Below are 15,697 nucleotides of genomic sequence, written 5' to 3'. Positions count from 1 at the left end.
GCTCCTGCTGCCCTGCCAGGGCCTCTGCAAGGGTGGGATAGGATACCTGAGCAGCTGCTGTCAACTCCTCATCCCACTACAGCCTTTTGCTTGGGGCCAAGTGAGGTCACGTCCTGGAAGCACCTCTTTCTTGGCCTTACAGATGAGTTACAACAACTCTGAAGGGCTATCTTGGATGCAAGACCAGAGAGCAAAGCTGCAGGGATCCAGGCTCTAATTTTCATCTCTGTTCACTTAGCTGAGTCTTCCCAGAAAAATTATTTATAGAACTTTAAAACTGGTACTCCCAAAGTGGAATGATTTGCTTTAGTATGGAACACTCCGAGCTCCCAATTAACTCATCAAGTCTTGACCAAGGGCAGCACTCCTGGAAACAGGTGGCTTGTAAGAAGTTGCCTGACTGTCAGCATCGTGTCAGGAAACACTGTCCTGTGTGTAGGTCACCTCCACAGGCACAGCTGCTCTGGGTGGGCATGATGGCCATGGCCCTGGGCCAGGCTTTACAGTACACAGCACCACCCCTTTGTGTATGCTTAATCTGTGAAGCTGTCATCAGGAACGATGGACAGGGCAAACAGAAGGCTCAAGGGCATGGAGCAGCCTGCTTTTCTGTCGTGCCATATTCTTTTTCCTTGACCCCTCTGCCCATGACGGCACAAGCTGTCCTGGTTTGCACGCCCCCCTGCATACCAAATTTGAAGCCAGTCACACCAGTGTCAAATTCCCAGGTGTTCAAGCCTCTCCTACACATCCCAGCTCCCTAAACTTTAGGCAGCTGATCACCTTAATCTGTGCCCCACTGAGCAGCTGCAACTGGCGATAGAGATCTCAGCAGCAGGGTGTGGCTCTGCAGGTGTTTGTGATACTGGACATTTGGGAGAAGGGAAGAGAGGGGAAGGGGGAGAAAAAGCAAGACATCTGTCATCTACTTCCCAAGTCCTATGATCAGCCTGGTTGCTGTTGGCAGCATGACTATATAGGGATGAGTATGATGACAGAAGTACTGCAGGAAGAATCAAGAGTCATGAATCTCCCTTCACCCTGTGTATGTGGCCTGTTTTACTGGGAGTAGCTTTGGCATTTAATGAAATCAGGTGGTGAAAGCAGACTACAGGGATTTAGAAATGTGTAGCTAAATTGAACAATTTCTCCCTCTTTTATTAAAAATACTTTTTCTATGCTGATTTAAAGGCTAGTTTTTGTTCAGCAGATCATTTAATCAGACCTATAGTCCACAGGATGATTAAACTTTAAAAGTTAATTAAACCAGCAATTATCTAAGAATAAGTCTATAAGGAAGGCAGGGAATTCAGATACCTTATATTTCCTCTTAGATGTCATGACTTCTATCACATATAATTACTCTCCCCTGTGGTGTGCATGGGAAAGATCTGTTTCTAAATGAGGACATTTTCTATTAAAAACAGCAGGAGAAAAGTTCAGACACCAACGGCTTAATCTGTAAGGCTGATTTTTGAATGAAATCAGCCCCATTCTGGCCAAGCAGTGGCACAAATGTTTATTTATGACAGTGTGAATAGCTCTGTTGCCTTTAATGCCATCACTTCTCCTAACTCAGGCAAGTTCCTCAATCCTTTGTTCATGCAGCCCCAGAACACTCACTGGAGATGTGTTTAATTTGCAACACACAAACCAAACACCTAGGAATCATGATTTTCAAAAATGTGCCATCAGTATACAGATCCCAAGAACCCAGCACCTAGCTGTTGTTCCAGCAATGACACCACTGGCAAGCAGGCTGTGTAGGAGGTGGGACTTGGGGAGCAGAGCTCTGTAGAGAGTTGAGCACACATTGAAGGGAAAATATGCTGAGGATGAATTCCATGGGTAAGAGACGACCTGTAGGATTGTTCAAGGAACTGGGACAAAACGGGCTGCAGATCTGTGTGGAAAAGGGATGAATTCATCAGAAGTGGGCTGTGGACTATGCCTGGTGTTGGGAGAAAGGTGGTGTAAGGTTGCATGAAAGTCTGTGGAGCTACTCAAATATGAAAGTCCATGGCAAGCTTTGGGGAAGTAAACTGAGGACTGTATAGAAAATTCCCCAGCTATCAGTGATAGCTGTAGACAAATGTCTGGGTATTGTTTCTCTTTCCATAAACACTGCAAATTTTTCTTTCTGTTCTCTGCAAGGTGAGATTCTGCACATATTACAAACTGACCTAGGTCATTTCAGTAGCATGGATTAATAATGCATAATCCCACTGTACATGCAGGTAGTTTCTACAGCCTTTTGAGTTTTGTAAATGTAGCTGACATAGTGATCAGAGAATGAGATTGTTGTGGAAAGTGCTTCAAGGAACTCTTACACTTGAGATGAGGCAATGACCTAAATGCTCTTAAAGGGTACAGGGAGCGGCTTGTGCTGTAAACAAGTCTGTCGGTGAAACTGCACTGGAAAACAGACCTAAGGAACCAATACACATTTTTTCTTAAGTAGTCATTGTTTGATTTTTAATAAATTAATAAATGGCATTTCCTCTTTCTTACAATTGTCAGTTTCTCATACTTCAGTTTTCCTCCAGCCCACTTGGCAACAAGGAATGAGAGTCGCTATTTGATTCCTCATGTCTCAAGGTAGAGGATGTCTTTGTTGTCTAATTCTGGATTTGAGAAAGCAAGCAGAAGATTGCATAGGAAAATGGCTTCAATGAGCATCAGTTTAAACCATTCTCTGCCTTCCCCACTCAAGCATTTTCTCCTTCTGCAGACAACCTTACTGTCTGGAGTCTTGGCAATTTGTCTGCCTCTCTTTTTGATTCAGAGGATGATTGGAAAGCTTGTCCAAGCAGCGCCAAGGTAGTAGCACAATTTCATTGTAGATTACACATCATTTGTTGAAATACTGAAGAATCTGGGAAACATGGCAAAGGCATTAATAGGTAAGCAGTGTACAGAAGATGACAATAATACTCACTGAAAAGCCCTTAGTGCAAGTGATTTGCTGTGCTCTGTTTGCAGACCTTAGATAGATGTTTAGATAGATGTACATACATATGTGTGCGTATATCAACAATAAGGTCTGAAGAGGTGTGTGCCTGTTCATGTGGTGTGTCAGCCTATCCAGAGAGTAGCAGCAAGAATATTGCATGAATTTCATGTCACTGAACTAGTATCTTTGGGCACACTTGATCTCTTGCTAATTCCTGCCTGTAGCAGAAACACATTTCAGAGGTCTAAGTACTTCAGGCTCTTTCTGTCTTCTTTTGCTGACTTAGAAGGGCAAGAGTAAGTGCTGCCAGGACACCTGCTTGGGATCACTTAGCTGAAAGCAATCAGCCAGCATCATCTGAACTTTTTCAGTCCTGTTGTTGCATGCAGGTGCACTTTGCTTTCAGGCTGTGAGAAGCCAGGTTCATCGGGCAGACCTTCACAATCATGTTGGTATCTATCCCCAGAAAGAACTGCCTGCCCATGGACTATAGCTGGAGTTAGCAGAAATCAGCTAAACCCCGAGCTTGTATGAAAAGTCATTGAAGCTGACAATGACAGATGATCTCCCTATTCTCTTGAGAGAGAGACTGACCTGAGCTCTGCAGGGCCCCCGTTTTATATTATTGTATAATTGAGCTGGTTTGTGACCACCACTGTAGCTCCACTTGCATTTTTTTCAGCCTTCATAGAGGTTACAGGGACGGGTGAAACCTGAGTGTGGATGTGGGGGAGAAGAAAGGCTCTGCAGTCACAAGACTGCAGCATCATATGACAGGGAATGTGTGTGAGGAGCAGGGAGGGCGGTGGCAGGAAAGGGCAAGAGCCCTCATGTTTGTGTTACAGATCTGCATCACTGTACTGTTCAGCATCACAATGACCCCAGCTTTCTTGGGGAAAGCCCCTCCTTCAAAGCAGTTGGCAGTGACCCTCATTTTCCAGCAATGACTGTATTTCAAATAACCCTGTTGAGCTACTGGAATTAACTTCTCACCAGGTAGAGGTCACAAATGTTTGTCTTCTTGTTGAAATACTGGGTCTCTTATATGTGCTTATTCAATTCATAGGCATATACACACAGCTACATCCAGAAACCAAGCAGTGTTTCAGTTTTGTGAGAAAAAGAATTGCAGAGGTTTGGTGAGCAGGAACAAGGCCCCATGGTGTGGGAGTTGTGACTGGACCCTCCCAGGATCCTGACATTGGCAGATAGCTTGAAGAATCATTCTTCCCTGTCTATCCACCTCTGCCCTTTGATTGCATACTACTAGCTCCCATTATATGCCAGGAAAACCCCTATGGATCCATGCCCAACTAGATAGAAAGATGGAGTGGGGAGGGGGAGATTGGCTCCCTGTCTGATTCTGCAAGTAAGCTTTAGTCCATATCACCCGTGGGACCTGGTTTAGTGCATGTTGCATGCAGGCAGGTGCAGTAAAAGAGAACAAATGTGGTAACAAGAAATTGAATGTGAGAGCGGACAGGATTTATTTTCTCATATACATGTCAGGTTTGCTTATGAGTTCCAGATAAGTAGACAGAGAATAGCATGGGTCTGTGAATTTTATTTCTCCGCTGTTGTGTTCTTAATGTAGAAAAACAAAGGTAGTGATAATAAGGGATGCTGAGCCCAGCATTTCAACAATGCCCTTGAATTCGTGTTTTACTGGTTCATCTGTAATTGTAGCTTATCAGAAGCACATCACAAGCCTCAGGTAGAAATAGACAGATCACTGGGCTTGAAAAAAATGAAGCCATTGGCTCCCAAGGAGCACAAGGCAAGAACCAATGTCATGCTTTCTTGAGAACGTAATGAAGTGCATGAAAGTGAAATAAATCCTTAAGTTATGCAGAGGAATGTCTTAGAAGCTTCCAGTGTGCTTCTCTCCTCAACTCAAATATTTTATTTATTATATTTTATTTCTAAACATGGAAAAGAAAGTCGCTCTCTGTTTTCATCCACTTCTCTGGCTTATGGCTAAAACGCTTGCCAGGATAAGCCCCTAGACCCTAATCCTCAGTTTCATGATGGTAAGCATCATTGCTCTTGGGGTCTGGGCTTCAGCATGAACTTGGAAAGTGCACTTGCAAGTAGAGTATCTTCTCATCATACAGGAGTACCACTAAAATTACTTCAGTGATTTCTGCGTAATGAGATGCATTGAGATGAGCACATTCAACTCTGTCAGTGTTGGGAAATCCAGTCATAAGGTCAAAATGAGCACTAGTTTTATTTAATCTGGAAAAATCATAAAGGATATGAGTATCAGAAATTCAGGAAAATTCTCATAAAGCATTCAGTGTCTCCTCTTAGAGTAGTGGAAGGGAAAATACATGACAGAAAACAGTACATTTACTACAAATGGACTTTCAAACTTCTTGTAAACCTGACGTGATTCAGAACTGCAGATTTGAGCCTTCTCAACAGCAAAAATATGCAGACAATCTCCAAAACTTCTGGAACTCTCTCATACAATCCTCACTTCTCCATCAAGTGTTTACTCACAGAGATATTGCTCCAGAGATAGATACAGGAAAACAAATTAGAAAAAAAAAGGAAGTCTTTCACCTGACAAAAAAGTAGTCTTATGATTTCTCACACTTGCTTATCTTGCAGAGTTTTTAACTAATAATCAGTATGTGAAAGACAGAGGCTTCACATTTTTTGTGCTGTAGATCTCAGCATGCCAAGGCAATAGTGCTCAGCAATATAAATCATTATTACACTAAGAACTTGTCCCCATGTCTTTAGTGGTATGTATTATTCAAACCATGAAAGGTACATGACTACACTTGGTCCATCTGAGGACACAATCTTGCTAAACTACTTTTCTTATCAGACTGGAAATAAGAATAAATGATCCATATGAATGCCACAAAGCCATACAAAACACTATATAAATTAATCCTGATTCAGTCTTAATTAATATAGAATTCTGTATGATATCCTGAAAGGGATTCAGATAAGAACTGTGATCTGATATTCCCCTCTTTCCATAACTGTTCTGTAATACTCAGGTTGAAAGCAGAGACTGTGAATAAGTGGAAACAGATGTCCTTTTGGAAAGGCCTGCAACCATAGAGTACGACATTCCTTTCCAAAATCTTAAAATTCAGATATGAAATGAGAACTTTACTGGAATATTACTGCATTCAATAATGTTTAGAAAGTATCATATCACCACCACCACACTGCAGATTTTTGGGCTGCACTTCAGTGTATCACAGAGATGCTGTTCCAGATTTAGAGGCTTTGTATGTTCAACCCAAACATTTCTAGCTTTAAAGAAGTGCATCCCATACCTTGGGATACCATCCTCATACTTTGCTGAGATAACCTGGGAAAATGCATATTGTCATGATACTGCCTAACCTATTTGTCTGCAAACTGAGTTTTGCAAAAATGCTGGTTGTCACAGGGTAGCAAAGCTCAGGTTTGAGAAAATCAAAATAGAATATAATTTTTATCCTGCCTAGAATGACAAAAAAATTGTAGATTTACCAGGAAGGTTTAGAGACAACAGAAATGGTGGCTCATCTCCAAGTGGCATTGCCTGGGGCAACAAATGTGTCTCTCATGGGGTCAGAGGGGACTTCGTGCAGGTCCCCACCCCCTCCTTCAGGTCAGTGTCCTGCTCTGCTCAAAGCTCTGATAAGCAGCAGATTATTTCCAGACCTTTAGATGCCAGGGATATCACCTGGGTGTGGTACTATAGCACTTCTTATTTAATAATGTCATGACCTTGTACACAGTAACTGAACTAAGATAATTGGTTACACAGACACAAAGTCCAACCTGTAGATGCTCCAAGAAATGTTTCCTCTGATTCCTGATAAATGAATGTCTGTCATTCACTCAGATTGTCTTTTTTCCCCCTCTCTCCTGTCCTCTAAGACTTTTAGTTCATGGCCAATGCTTGCAACATGGTGGTTGCCTGGAGAATTATAATTCCTTGTGGATAAGTTTATTTAGAGTGAAGCCTCCAAGGCTGAAATGAAATGGGAAGGGCCTTTCAGTTTTAGCAAATGTACATATGTTCCTACTGCAGGGTTTTTGCCTAGCTGATATTCTAACAAACTGGATGTTTTGTTATGAGCACAAAGAATCTAATCCAATTTCCACAAAAGGCAATGAAAAAAATTTCTTTTGTTTTTCATGGGGCTCAGATTCTGCACTAATTTTGTTTCCTCTCTCAGCCTAGCAGATATCTGAATAAAAAGCTGCAGATGTGGTTTTGAGTGTCATTAGATGTTCTTTAGATCATGTTATTCCTCTAATGAGCCCAGTTATATTATTAGAACTTCTGTTTATTCCAGATTTTTTCATTCTGAATACCTTTTCATCTCTATTTTGAAAAACTAAAAGTTTTTCTCCTGGAGAAAAAGGAAGAAGCCTAATTTTTAACACTGTAGAGATACAACAGAGAAAAAAAAAAAAGAAAAAGAAAAGCAGCACGGTGTCAGGGATAAAATATTATTGCTTCTGAAACATGGAAGGAAACTGGTTTTTTTTTCAAGACACCATGCCTCTCTCTTCTATTTAAAATTTAAGTGTCTAACGTCTTAGCTATTGTGTCCTCTCTTGTTTCTTGACTGGTCTCCCTGTCTTTCCCTTTTCAGTCAATGCAGGAAAGGAGCCCTTTCCTTTCATGTTCCCAAGGACAAGCTTCTGGCTTCTTTTAAAAATCTGGGTATGGATGAAGGTCTTGGCATTGCCTATTCCTCACCATTCATTCCAAGTACAGTTAAAACAGCAGAACCAGATGCAGAAGACAGCATTTGTAGATACCTTGAATGAATCTGTACATAATTTGTTCATTTTCTCCAACTCTTTTTCACCTTCATGTGCATTTTGTACTAAAAACTTCAGTATTCTGAAAGTGGATGGGCAGAAGTGTGTGCATACCTCTGATAAGTTAGAGTGTTATATGTACACCTCAAGCAGCAATTCTGAAAGGTCATGAGGGAAGTGTGGAGCTTGGGCAGCATCAATATCTTTTTGTCACTTTATTGGACTCCTCTCATGCAAAGAATATTGGAAAAATGAGTTAAAATTCCTGCAGAAATCAAAATAGTTTTTAGTTCTGTTTGCCCTCTTTCTGTGGCAAGCACAGCCAGAGCCAAGCATCTTCTCCAGGCCCATATTTGAAAAGAAGCATTTGCCATGGAGCCTCCCTGATCAGACTGTGCAAGGAACCCGCGCTGGATGTGGTTCAGGAATGTACGGGTGGTTGGATGACTACTGCATAGTGGTTTCCACTATGATCTTCTTCATTGTTCCCTCTTGGTTTGCCAAAAAAAAAAGAAGCCATTTTTTATTCAAACCTCTCTTCCCTTTAAACCCTTCATTGGTTTCCTAATGAACTACATATCACACTCACACTCTTTCTGCTGGCATGAAAGACTTCCTGTAGCTCTCCAGACTGCAACCGTGAGTGCCTCTTGTGCTTGTTCAATGTTATGTCACATTCTTCACCTGGGCCTGCGTGACTTCTTTTACCCTAAGCTGTCTGTCATGGAAGGGCCCCTGAAGACTTACTCACAGAGGTGTTGTGCCCTCTTTTCCTTCCACGTGTCAGTAAGGTTTGCTTCTATTGTGACGAAGCCCAAGTTTATTCAACAATACCTTTAAAATGAATGGGAGCATCAACAAAACATTACTTGCATCATACCCAAGCAATCACCTTTTGAGGTGAAGGCTGTGATTTTCATATTCCCTCAGTCCATCATGACCATAATGGTTGTTCTCACAGTGGCAACACATCTAAATTTAGTGTGCAAATTCTTTGCCCGATAGATTGCTTATTTGCTGTGCCAAGTGCAGAGCACAGTTTAGGCCCTGCATAGTTTGGCTGTGGGTTGGGATGGCTTACAGATGGGGTGGCATGCTGTTGCTGGCTTGTTGTCCAGGCTTTTTTAAAGGATGCGCTCAGTGCTAAGCTCTGCTTCCATTTCATTCCTGGGTGCAAATTGGGGTGCTGTCTTTCACCATTAAACTTACACCAAATCTGGAAATGGCTCCTTCAAGGCTGCTCCTTGCTTGTGGGAGACCATGGAAGTGGAGGACTCTGAGAAGTTTCATAGACACCTCTCATTTTCTATGCAAAAACTGTTCTGGAAAGTTAATTTCCACAAATGGAGATGAATCTCAGAGTTGCTTTTCCTTTCACCTTCTGCTAACCTGCAGAATAACATGTAGCCAGTTCTGTTTTCTCCAGTGTTTGAGTGGAAAGGTCTAGTGTCTGAAAAGCTGAAAGTAAGCTCTGTTTTGTTTAGAGAGCAGGGTGATGAGCAAGCAGAATTTTCTGGATCAACTAATCAGGTGTACATTTATCTAGATTGCCCTAAAAAAGAAAGAAAGAGAAGAGCAGTGTAGTATATAAAACATTTGTTAATGATAGCATTAATGATAAATTCTGACTGCTTTACTTAGTACAGCCACAAACTTGTCATTGCATTCTAAAAAGTATTTGATATCAAATAACACTAGGCCTCTGTTGCATTTAGGACACTATTTAGTGACTTTTCTGGATTAGTCAGTATTTAAAAAAACACGTTTAAAGCCCAATAAAATGAAGGTACAGTTTAATCCAACTAATTTAAAAACAAATCCATGTCATATTTGTTGAAAATTTTCTAAGTAAAACATTAAACTTAAATAAGCATATTCCTTTACTTTTTCCCCTCGCTGAAACAATTTCAGGAACTTGCTAGGGATTTCCATGCAGTTTTTCCTGATCCAACATCCCCTTTTTTTGCAGAATAAGATACACAAACTGAAATGTTTCCAGTTCTTTCCATATTTAGAAACGCGCAAGTGAAAAATTATATCTGTCAGTAGGTCTGGGAAGTCTTGTCTTTCCAGTAGTGTGGCCTGCAGGGACATGGCTGGTCATTTGTGCCAAGAGCCACAGAAAACATGAGATGAGCCTCACAGACACTGATAATATTTGCTACAGCTTTGACTTGTCTGGTGCCAAGCAGCTGCTTGCTGAGATGCACAAGCCTTATCCAAGGCTCTTCACCTCCAGTCTCCCCTGGACCTGCCTCTGATGATTCCACTGTCTGTCCTGCCTGCTCTGCTCTCTCTTCTTCCTATGCTTTGTCTTCTTCCACTTATCACACTCCTGTCCCTGCCCCAGTGAAACCTCGGGTACCATCGTGCTTGCTGGTGTGGATCTCTGTTTTGTCACCATGTTCTAGTTTCTGTTTGTCTTGTCTGTTTTGACTGTAAGCAATTCAGGGTGAGACTGTCCTTTTCTCCTCACCTACATGATGTCTAGGACAGCAGACCTCCACTCCCAGTTTAATCTTAACAGCATGAAAAATTACAATGTAAATACAACCGACAACAGAATTTTACCTACCTAGATAGAAACAGTAAAAACCATGATCCTTGCCCCAAAAATTCTCCTAATATGAAGCAAAATAATTCTCTCTTCCTATACTGATTTGCTTACATGCCAACTTTACTTTGTGTGTTTTGTCTTTTTATCTTCAGCTGTCAGTCTTATGTGGCTCTGCATAGCAATCTTTCTAGCAAAATAATTTCTCACTCATATTTTTCTCCCCTTTCTCCTGCAGACCAGATTTTAATTCCTCAATCTCCATATCCAGAGCCTTCTATAAATTCTCTATTCTATCGTGCTCTGCAAACCTAATTAGCAGCTGAGTCCTGCAAGTAGTCAGCACATGGAAAAGCTGGGGTAGACTCCTGCACTGCAATTTCATTCTAAGTAGTGAGGAAACCAAGGTAATAGAGGTATTCAGTGTTCCCTTATCTCCTGTGAGGTAGTTTCTCACACAGCTGCTTGCCAGACTTTCTCTGACGCAAAGCTGGATTGGAACAAAATGAAGGGAGCACAGTTTCCAAACTTTAGGCCTAATATCCCACACCTAGTTCCAAACCTCCACTTAAAAGGATTGCTTACATCCTTCCTCCTCAATCCACAAAGTCTCTTACATAAAATGTTTTCTTAGGACACTCAAAAATCATTTCATGATGACTCCATAATCTTTAATGAGCTCTTGGCAGTTGTCAGTGACTGCTCGGAAATTTCATGAGTGCAAGTTGCACTGCTTAAGCGTGTGAGGGAAAATACTTCTTCAGTGCTCATCATTTATAGCTCAGCAAAGATCAAGCATGAAAATAGTACATTCTCAATTAGTTGCTGGTCTGGATGGTGCTGGGAAGCTGTAAATAAAACCCGTCTGTGTTTTGCCCGACTGTGAATAGGCTGCTTTGAGGAATGCCCTGAGTTGGCTGGCTGTGACAGGCTGCTGCCCTGCTCAGCTGTTGGCAGCTACCTCAGGGTAGGTTTGGGTTTGGTTTCTTCTTTTAAATCAACTTGTCAGAAAATTTAAGTTCACCTTAAACTGAGGTCTAGTCTGAGGATAGGTGGGTAATATATATGTGCCTCATGCTAAAAGTATCTAAAGGGTTCTGATTACTTTAACTCCTGTCAGTCTAGTTACAGACCTTAATATAAGATAGAAAGTATTCTGGTCCCACAAATCTCTAGTCTTCCTAGCAATAGGATAAGAATAGGCCTCTTGGCTATTTTTTTAGATCCTGGATTTTTTTTTTTTTTTTTAGTATTGGTGATCAACACATGGTGTTCTTTTCCCTCCTAAAGTGGAACAACCAGAGCTGAATGCAAACATAAATGAAGCATTTTGCTGTAGATTGAAAACTCCTGGACAAGGAAATTTTCTGCCCTTACAGGAAAAAAAAAAAGAAAAAGGAAGGAGAGAAGGGGAGAAATGAAGATTGTCTGTCTTTCCTACATGTTTCTAAGGTCCACTTTTACAGAAGAGCCAAAAACCACCTGCAAGATTTTGGGTGATGTAAACTGCCTCAGTGAGGACTGTGATATAACTGATTTTCTCAAAACTTTGTCAAAACTTAGTGTCATAGGATTTGTTAGAGCAGGGATGTTCTGATGAGAAATCTTTTACTGAACATTAAAAAAAGTAGATATCAAAATTACTCATGAGTGTCAGTTGATGTAATTAAACTTCTGCTTTGGAAAAGCATTAGAAGAATGTTTTTAAACTACTCAAGTGTGAAAATATTTTTCTGGTTTAAAAAATTAACTTGGTTTACAACAAAAATATTTGGTCTTTATAAAATGGTTAGAAATAAAGTTTGTTTAAAAATTGCATTCATGGAATATTTAGATTTACCAAATCAAAACTTTTTTCAAACCTCACAAAAATAGTTACATATTCCACTTTTCTCTGAGCAAAGTTATTCAAATCAGGAATGTTCTTGTAGAAGCACTGAGGGTGAAATAATGGCTTTTTAGGTGACATCATTTCATTTTACAGATCTGCCAAACCTATTCTTCTATCCCTGTGAAGTGGTCAGGTGTTAATCAGCATTACCCTATTAACTGTGGAGTTCTCTGTTGTAATTGCCTGGGGATGGTATTGTTTGCACAGGTGCCCTAGCTGAGGAGCTGAATTAATATCCATTTTCCTTGGCTGAAAGGCTTGTTTTTCATGTCTTGTCTGTCTTCTTGCAAACATAAATGTGGAATCTCTTATGGACTTGCATTTACAATTAGCTGTTTCCACACTACAGGCTTTCTCTCCTGCTGCTTCATTTGCATGTAGATACATTTTCATGCCTTCATCTAAGGGCCTGATCCTTTCCTCTGAAATGATTAATTTTATGCTGAAATAATTAAATATATTGTCATTAATATCAGTGGAAGCAGTGTGCGGCCACACATCAGTACTCTTGTTTACCTGAAGAGGTTGTGGGCTTTCCCAAAATTAGTGGTTAGAAGTAGATCACTCTTCATTAAACACAACATTGAGGTGTGCAGCTTCTCCTAGTTGCTGGAGTTTTCAATTGAGTGTGCTCTCTCAGCTGACAGTACTCAGTCTTAGTCCCCATATGTCCCGTTCACTTGAATTTGGATACACACTTCCAAAGTGGAAATGTTTCCTGTCAGATTACCTGGCTATCTAACAGTCTGCCACTGCTTAATACACTAGTTTATTTAGCTTTCATACAAGCTAAGAGTTTTCAAAAACAAATCCTATTTTTCTTATTTGGAGTCTTTGTTTCTAGTTTGTATTTCTAGAACTCTTTATGAAACAGCAAATCGAGAGAAGTCAACCTTGTATTCAGCTTTGAAGGTGGAAAGGCTGATTTGTTCTATAGGACACATCCAGACTCTATGACTTATCCTCTCCCCAGTAAACTTAGGAGGGATTCCTAAGCAAGCTATGTCTTTTATTAGAAAATTATGCCCATTTTCCCTGACACAGAGCCCAATTAAACCAAGTGTGAGAGTTCCTGGGGTTTCAGTGAGATTTGGCTCAAACTGTGAAAGGGGCCCTGTTCTACAAAGCAAATATGGGTTGTCTTTTCCAGGATATTTGGTCTTGCTTCCAAACAAAATGAAGCTAATTTGAGTCTATTACCAGGTATCCAGTTCTGTGCAGGGTAATTTTTGTTATTTATTTTTAATTCCTAGCAGTCTTACAGATTATTCAAAGCAGTGAAGTGAAAATAATGTTATGGCAATAAAATGACTCAGTGCTCTGTTCAAGCATACCTTTTCCAAAGAAATGGCTGCTTTCTGCTGCAGCAGACAGAGCCTCCATCCAAGAACACCATGCAAATGCAGGAAGCCTTACATGCAAGGGCATTTTGGTGTACAAATGACTCTTCTGACCACACCTGCTTAATTTTACCTCCAGTTTTGAATAGCTTCCTTCTGTGAAAGTGATTAAAAAAATGCATCTGAGAAGGAAAGAAGCTGGTAGTTTCTTATTTTGCATCATCAGTACCAGACATAAGGCCAGGCTTAGTCCATAACTCCTCTAAAAATCCACATTATAATGGCAGCTAGAAGACTGAGTATTATGTGTGGAAAACTAGGCGTGAAGAGATGAGCATGGTCTACCCTAACCAGGCTACATATCCATAGGTGGTGAAGTCTGTGAAGATAAAGGCAGAGTGATGGTCTTGTGTATTTCATTACCATGTTGGAGTGCACTTGTCCCACTACTGGGGATGCCTGAGTTTTGGGAGAGAGGGAAGTAGTGGTGGAAGGAAAGAAGCATGTGAGAAGCTTGGAATATCTGACTTCCATTAGTTTCCAGTCTTTCTGCTTGCATGGATGCCATACAGTAATTCCTGAATCAAGTGAAACTTTCCTTCATTAGGAAGGGAAGGGAACAAAATGGCTGATCTATGTCTTTCCTATCCCTTGCAAAAGTGAATATGGAAATGGGGGTAGGACGCAGCAGACTGGACAGATGTGCAGTGGTTGGAGAAGCTGATTTCTGGAGGCAGAAATTAAGATAGCCAGTGTTTCCTTATCTCTGATTTTTGAAATATTATTGTGTGCATGCTAACTCCTTCATAAGCTGGTATTTGTAACTGCCTTAAGATACTGCTGTAAGCAATTTTTGAAATTGCTTCCAAGGTTTTCTGAGATGTTACCAGATACGAAGTAAATGACGCAGAGCTGAATTCCTTGCCTGCTTCTTCACTGCACCATCTTGGTGACACAAGAAGCCACAGGCATGCACAACTCATCGGTCCTGCACCTCAGCTGCCACTCCCTCGGCACTCGCCTGCTTCTCCCTCCTTCTCTCCCATCCCCCAGCTGCTCAATCCCTCCTGCCTCATTTTACTTCATAAACTCTTACCTCTCAGTTGTCAACAAAGTGGTTCTTACCTCTCACCTGAACCCCGTAATCATAAATCAATAGTTGCAAGATGACCCCTGCACGAATAGAAGTCTGGTGAAGATGCTTATTATTTAGATGACATAGAGAGTGTTTCCTGTTTATCTTCTTCTGGTTTATGAAGGATCCTGCTACAAATAAGTGCCTTGGCTGAAACATCAGCTTTCAGCCTGATTTTACTGGGTGGGTCCGTGTCCTGAAACCTGCAATTATATTTTAATACTCTGGAAACTCTTTTTCTTGTTAACAAGATTTTATTTGCATTGTTATGGTGTAGGCATGTAATGCCATTGCCACAAGCTGCTCTGTTGTGATGTCACAGCGTAGCAAAGTGACACACTGGCATTTGCAAAGCAATAAAAATTACCACCAAAAAAAAAAAAGAGATTTGGGAGGATTTAATTTGTTTTTAGCCAAGACTGGTAAGTCAAAAATAAATCAGCAGTTTAAAACATATCACAAAATTATCTAAACAGAATTTCAACAAAATGTTGTTTATTAGTCATTCTTCTATTACTAAGCTGCATCATAATTATGGTTTATACATAGGAAGCTTGCTAATTGCTTTTATATTGAAATCTCTAATTAAATATTTGGCTTAACTAAATCATAGATTAAAAATGACGTGAGAGGACATGATGTGAATACCTGACTTTTCTGGTAATGGGGAAGATGCCTTGGGAGAGAGGTGTGTAATAGCAAACAGCCTCTCTGCAGTGAGTGTGCAAGGAACTCATCTATTTCAATATAATTCCCCCCTAAAATCCTTCACAGATTGTTGATGCAACTTTTATTTAGCTAGTTTTTACTCTTAAATTGCTTGCTGTTTTTCAGCAGTCAAGCTGCACTCCATAGGTCTCCTTTTCAGCCTGTGTGTAGGGAATGCCTCTGTCATGCCAGCTACAGCATGTGCCTCGGGGGTTCCCACTTTCTTTGCAATACCTTGATTTGTCTGCTCTCAATGCAAACACCTTTATTTTTAAGCACTAGTTACATCAGGTCTGGGCTATTTCTAGAGCCTCACAAGCAAGGA

This window comes from Passer montanus, unplaced genomic scaffold, assembly GCF_014805655.1.
Source record: "Passer montanus isolate IOZ18808 unplaced genomic scaffold, ASM1480565v1 scaffold2, whole genome shotgun sequence".
In the NCBI taxonomy this organism is placed as follows: domain Eukaryota; kingdom Metazoa; phylum Chordata; class Aves; order Passeriformes; family Passeridae; genus Passer; species Passer montanus.
This window is presented reverse-complemented; position numbering follows the sequence as displayed.